Genomic DNA, 6855 nt, shown 5'->3' with positions numbered 1-6855 from the left:
GAGGGGTGGTTGTTGGGACGTGGGCCATTGGTCTTCCGTTTGACACAGTCAGTGCGGTAGTCGATGTATAGATCAATCTCTCCTTGGTCCTGGCGTCTTTTGAGCTCCAAGTGGAGCTCCCGGGCATGTTACAATATGGATAGGTTGGGACATGAACAAAATTTCTTACGGTTAATGCTGCTTTTGGTGAGTGAGTTTATTGTGTAGATGAATTTGCAATTGCTGGACTCACTCTTGCAAATGACTCTGCAGAAGTGTGGGGCCACTGAGTTGTCGCTGTTCTTGAACTCAGGGCCATCACGGGAACTGTCGATGATTTCATTGGGAGAGATGGTTGCTGCTTGAAAGTTGCTGATGATGTTGCAAACCTTTGTGATGTCTTCGGGTTCATTGGTGTCCTCAAGTCCAAATAAGAAAGCGCTGGGATGCTTCTGTTCGCATTCTATTGCATCTTTGATGAGGATGGAGATGTTACTCGTAGGGTTGGTGGTTTCATGTAGTTGTGGTTGTTGTGGTTGTTGTGTTGGATCTTCGCTTTTCTGTGTTTTATCTTTTTTTTTTTTTGGGAGGGATGCTAATTGTGCTTCAATGGTGTGGACCTTTCAAGAAGGACAATAAATTTGTCCAGTCTGGGTCTGCATGATGGGCAGAAAAGTGGAAATGCAAACTGGGAGGTTTTAAGTGAGGCTGCTTGTAGGAACTGGGCTGTTTTTGGTTAAGCACTTGTGGTAAGCATACATGTTGCATAGGGAGCACTTCATGCTACTCTCATCCTCCTTGAAAGATTCTGTATAGATGAATCATGTGTAGGAGTCGTGTGGTCATCCTTCTTTTTGGGTTGGGGTTTGGCAGTGAAGTGTTTGCCTGGCATGGTAGGTTTTCTGTGGAGGCACTGGTGCAATTGAAAAAGATTTTTTAACTGTGTAACTGAGCACCTCTTGTTTGCTGGATTTCACTGTTACATTAATTAATTAATCAATGTCTAGCTAATCAATTCATCAATTAATTCATCAATAATAATCTACAGATTACCGTGATCATAGAATTGAAGGGGGCAAATTAAAACCAATTACTGGAATCAGGAAATAAATTACATAAATCTTGGCTCTTAAATCTATTCACAGATGAGGAAATGAAAGAAGCAGACATTTTAAAAGGCCACTATATATGAAAGTTTGAATGACTATCTTTATTGAAAAGGTTCAAAAATTTAAAATATATATATAATATATATTTGATTTTAAGACACTGCTTGCCAGACAGAGGGAAGAAGACAAAAAAGAAGATATCTCCTTTTGTTGGACATCAGAGCTTACAGACATGGAAGGGTGATCATGATCTGGACTATGCCTTAATATTGCAGTTACTAATGTTCCCACCTGTTGTAACCCTAGCTTCTGTTTCAACAAAAAAGAGAAGAATTGCTTACGTTTGGAGGGAGGAGAAAGAATTGAAGCATACAAACCAGTTTGGCAAAACTCTGATAGCAGTTCTGTGCAACTGTAGCCCTCACCACATTTCTGTTCATACACTGTTTTGCCCAGCAGTAGTTTTTGATCATTCTAAGCCATTTGCTGAATCTGGAGGACAACATGAAGCTGCTCACCACCTTTCTCCTTGTGGGCCTCCTAGTTCTTTGGGTGGGATTCCCCTCCACAACCGGGAGCAACACCCCAGCAGGTGAGACATAAAAGTAGCTGTTTGGTGAACTGAGCTGATGGAGGAAGAGAAGGAAGCCTCACTTAGTTGTATGCCTTCATCTTTACTTTTTAAATTATCTCTTTGATATAGCTGATTGAATATTAATCTATATAGCTTTGACTACCATTATTATTATGGAAAATATGCTAAATTATTCTAAACTGTACTACAGTACAATTTATTGTAGTCTTTATATTATTCAACCAATCTGTAAACCTCGTTAGTTTTTCCATATATCAATTTATCCAGTAGAATTTGTTTGAAGCCTTGTCAGGCCAATTCATGATTCAGCACATCCATGCTAGAGATATTAGCTGCATCTGTTGATGGCAATCTTTTAAAATATAATTTCATTCAGTTTCACTCATTTTCTCTCAATAAATTGAAGATGCACATTTCCAGTGTAAAACCAATCTATATTAATTTCATAACACTTGAATAGAAGTAAAAATGATGAAGAAAGCACTTAACCCAACTCCACATCGGTTGCTCTGAGCACTTTTTTTACATATTGCACAATTTATTTTGTTAAGGCTTTTAGGTGTTTCATCAGACAGGGTTTCTTCAGGCAAGGAGGAAACAAAAAACAAACTATATTGCTGAAGAGTGACAACAAAGTGGCTTTGTGCATAGAAGCTGCTGAACCGTACAAGCTTTTGTAAACCTCTAAACATCTGGCTATGCTCCCAAGGCTGCGGCATAACATGCACCAAGGGCCCTGGCTCCTGGCAACATGGGGTTTTTTTTATAAAAAGTTTTTTTGTTATTTTTTACACAAACACACACACAAACATACAATGTATTTTTGCTGAACAGAGTATTTGGCCAGTTAACAAATTTAAACAGTTTTTAGTCCTTTCAATTAAAATTACAATTTCTATACCTCCTTTTTTGCCATAGTATTTATTTTCATCTATTTTTTACTAATATTACCCTTCATTTTCATCTCTAATTTTAACCAAATTCCATTTTCCCCTTCTATTCTATATTAAACCCCTTCCCATTGTCATCTATTTTTATATCCATCCTCTAATTAATGTTGTGGTGTTACAGTTATTCAATTGTTATAGGAATAGTAAACCTACTTGTTTTATGACATACATTTCCTTAAATAATACAGTCCAATATTTTAATATAAATCAATTAATTATGTAAATATCTTTTCCATTTATATATTCAAACAAGAAAATTATATATATAAATGTGGATATTCCAATTAGTTTCATTTTCATACATGAAATACTTTTCTCTATATGTTCCTCCAAACCACATCTTAATCATTTCTACTTTCACCACGATATGCAATTAAAGATATTTCATTTATTACAGTTTCCTTAGTTAAATTTAAAAATATTCTAGCTCTTATCCTCTAGTCATATAGCTTTCCCCATGTGTTGTTCCAAATCATCACTTAATCATTTCTATACACACCACCATAAACCATTAAAAATATTTCAATTATTATTCCAATTATTTTTCAATTCATTTTCACCATCATATAATACTATTTCTTACTACAATATATTTCAATTCTAGTTATATACATCATATTCCTCCTTCATTTCTTTCCTTTTCTCCCTTTTCATTTTTATTTTGACCTTTTTCTTTCCCCTTTTTTCCTTTTGTGCTTTAAAATCTTGATCTCTCCTGTTTTGCCCTATATTTCCCATTATTCCCAGTCTCTTTTCTCTTTTTTTTAATTTCACCACTATTTAGCCCACTGTTTATCCCAGTATTATAATTTTGTATTTCAAAATCCTAGATTCTTCTTCTTTGCCCTATATTTCCTGTTGTTTTCCACCCTTTTTCTCTTTTTTTATCTTTTCACTGTAAATCCCAATGTAATCATTTAAGTTCTTTATATTCTTTCTGTTCCACCCTTTTTTCCTTATTTGCCTCTTTCCATCCTCTTTATTTTTTTCATTGTTAATCTCAATGTAATCTCTAAAAACCTCCTTTTTATTATTGCTATCCACATGTTCAGTTACTTTTTCATATTTAATCACATTGTCTTTATCTTCTTTATTTTCAGCCTGTGTGTCTTGCTTCTCCATCTTTATTTTCTTGTCAGCTTGCGTATGCTCCATCTCAATTTTTGTGTCCTCAGATTTTAATTCTCCATGTAGCATTGTAGTTATTTCTCTTATTTCCATTTTCCATGACAAGTACATCAATTTAATCATTTCTCTAATTTCCTGCGCCATTTTATTATTTTTGAGTTAGCATTATTCCAATTTTAAAAGTTCTGTTGTATTCCCTTTTATTTTCCCCAAGTCAAGCCACTTGCAGAAAAAGAAATCCTTCCCCAAAATTCTCGTGGCTGTTATCTATAAAGTTCACAATTTTCCAAAGCAAAGACCAAATTACAATATTCCTTTTTACTCCTGAAGGTGTCTCTCTGCAATCCACAATTTCTGATTGTCTAACAAGTATCCATTTTGTTTCCATCTACATTAACAATCTTAACTAGCTTCTCTTTTTCTTTTTAGCTTTAAAGCTATCAAATCAGTTTTATAGTCCAGTCCAAATTCAAACAGCTCTTTCCCCCATGCTCATTAGCCACCATTTTGTCACTAGGGGTCTTCAAGTTTAAAATTTTTTTCCTAATTGGTGTTTCACCCATGGGCTGGCTGTCACTCACCTGGCTTCAAAAAGCTCCGTTCCATTCACCACTCCTGCTCAATGCTTAGTCCGGTTGCCCCAGCTTCATGACAACCGCAATGGCTGCCGCCCCCCGCCACCGAGTCATAGAGAGTTTCTTCTGACTTTTGAGGAACTTGCCTATTCCTCTTGGTCTTCCAAGGTGCCTCTCCTTTATCCCTGACCCTACAGGATGGTTCTGGTCTGAAGACCTCTCGGCGGCAGTTCGTCAGTCCGGGTTTTTGCGGAGCTCATCAGAGCCCGCTAATTCCCTGACTGTCTCGCTGCAACGCTTCCAGTCGAATCAACCGAGGCAACATGGTTAAGGGGCCAGATGCCTTGCTATGATGTGTACTTTGAATTAGAATAGAATAAAATAATGAAATCTAAAGCTTTAAGTAAAATTTGCAGTGGGAAGCCTGAAAAAGTCAGCAGATTGTATTGGTCTTTGAAAGAAAGATAAAATTAGAAATTCAACCGAGAAGGTTTTGATCAATTTCTGTCAGGAAATTTCCTGCTGCTCATTGTCAACTTCACCAAACATTCTTCCAAAGTGGGTAGCATTGAATCTTTCTCTTTGCATACAAGTAGTCTTTGTTGAGCAACTATAATTGGGACCATCAGTTTGGTTGATAAGCAAAGCAAGCGCTAAGTGAAATATGCTTTTAAACTTTTGTCAGCTTTTTTTTGCTTTACAAACTTGTGAGGGTAGTAAATACATGGATTAGTCATAAAGTTAGTTTTTTCTTATGGTACTAACTGCGCATGGTCACTAAACAAGGCAGTTGATAATCTAGTGCTACCAATACATTATATTTTAAAGTGCAAGGTATATAATGAGTAAAGTTATATACATACATACATACATGCATACATAGAAAAATCCCCTTCTTGGTGGTTGTGTCTTCCTCAATCTCTGCTCCTCTACTAGAGGAGCCTAGGAGTTTGAGGGTTCTCTTAGCTGTTCTTAGCTCTGCACCCATCGGACAGCAAATTCCGAATTTGGGGACTCTCTCTCCCAGCTTAAGAGTCACAGCCCCAAGCGCTCTTGCCACCAAATGACAGCAACATCAGGAAAGAGTATAAAAAGCTGAAGAAGTATCAGGACCTGAAAGACGATGTGGATAGTAGAGGCCAAAGTAATCAATGGAAGGAAAGAATCCTCAAACTTCCAGGCCTCTTACCCATAATGATAAAAGCCATAGGTAGGTAGGTAGGTAGGTAGGTAGGTAGGTAGGTAGGTAGGTAGGTAGATAGATAGATAGATAGATAGATAGATAGATAGATAGATAGATAGATAGGGATGGAGACAGACAGACAGACAGACAGACAGACAGACAGACAGACAGACAGACAAGAGAGATACATATTGATTCCACTTTTTACCCCCTCTACTGTCCTCTGTCATTACCAGAACATCCAATCCAACAGAAACCGGGGAGGTGTCCAATCAATGATTGTAGCTGCGTACAACCTGAACCTGATAAGTGCCGGAGCGATCGCGATTGTGAAAAAAATAAGAAGTGTTTTACTATTGTTGTTCAAGGAACTGTGTGGCCCCAGCATAAGGAGCTCTGGCATTCAGGTAGTACTTTACATATACTTTCTTCTGAAGGATCCACTGGATTCAATCTTATCATATTCTTGGTGAAAAAGGAAATATCATCAACGCTCCCTTCACTTTAGCCCTGTAGCCTAATCTTTCTCCCATTCTTTCCTTTCCTTCTCTGTGGAATACAGATATTGCTTTCACATGACCTGCTTTTGATTTCCTTTGCTGCAGATTAGCTGCCATAAACTTCGAGCAACCACAGGCAAACTTAATTTACTGGCCTTTTACGAATCCTTGGTCCTTGTCTTTTATTTTAAATTCTTCAGCCATCCATTCATAACTAGGATTCCTCCAACCCAGGTTGATAGCCGTTTTTCTTTATTATATCATTTGGCTGCTTCCCTGACTCTATCCCCAGCAAAATGTTTCCTCTTGAACTAGTTTGGAAATTACATACATAGGTGCTTGTGTAGCTACTTCTCAATTGTTGCTTACGTTTAACATCTAACTTGTAATCTATTAACAGGTTTCCCATCTGATGAAAGAGTTTTGGCAACTCCATGTATTCAACTATTTCACAGCATATTTCTGATACCTTCATCAGCTGTCTTCACCATGAGATTGGATCAGCAAGATATTTGCCACCTGTTGTACTCCTGGTTATTTCAGAGAACTTTCCTTCCTTCCTTCCTTCCTTTTTTTCGGTGGGCAAAGCTTATAATAATGAAATATTACGAAAAATGAGGAAAAATTATTCATTGTAATGGAAATTGTTGTTTCTTTATCATAAATAAAATTAGCTTCCCAGATTTTGCTTTTCATTTCTTCTTTTATTTACCTGCAGAATGCCATCATGGTAATTGGTAATTTAATTACAAGATTTCCTTTAAGGCAGGGGTTTCACGTGCTGACCACACCCACTCCCATTTAGTGAAGGGAAAAAAGTCTTGATAGGTCACTTG

General features: G+C 37.0%; 1 long non-coding RNA gene across 1 annotated transcript; it reads left to right on the top strand.

Annotated features, from left to right (window-relative positions):
• Positions 1-1466: 1466 nt before the first annotated feature.
• On the top strand, positions 1467-6702 carry LOC148114526 (uncharacterized). The gene is made up of 3 exons (XR_015732851.1): positions 1467-1680; positions 5756-5926; positions 6420-6702. It is a non-coding gene; the product is annotated as an uncharacterized LOC148114526 (long non-coding RNA).
• Positions 6703-6855: the final 153 nt, after the last annotated feature.

Source organism: Pantherophis guttatus, chromosome 3, assembly GCF_059756535.1.
Source record: "Pantherophis guttatus breed Tessera chromosome 3, ASM5975653v1, whole genome shotgun sequence".
In the NCBI taxonomy this organism is placed as follows: Eukaryota; Metazoa; Chordata; class Lepidosauria; order Squamata; family Colubridae; genus Pantherophis; species Pantherophis guttatus.
The sequence above is the reverse complement of the archived record's forward strand: the minus strand, read 5'-3'. Positions and strand labels throughout refer to the sequence as shown.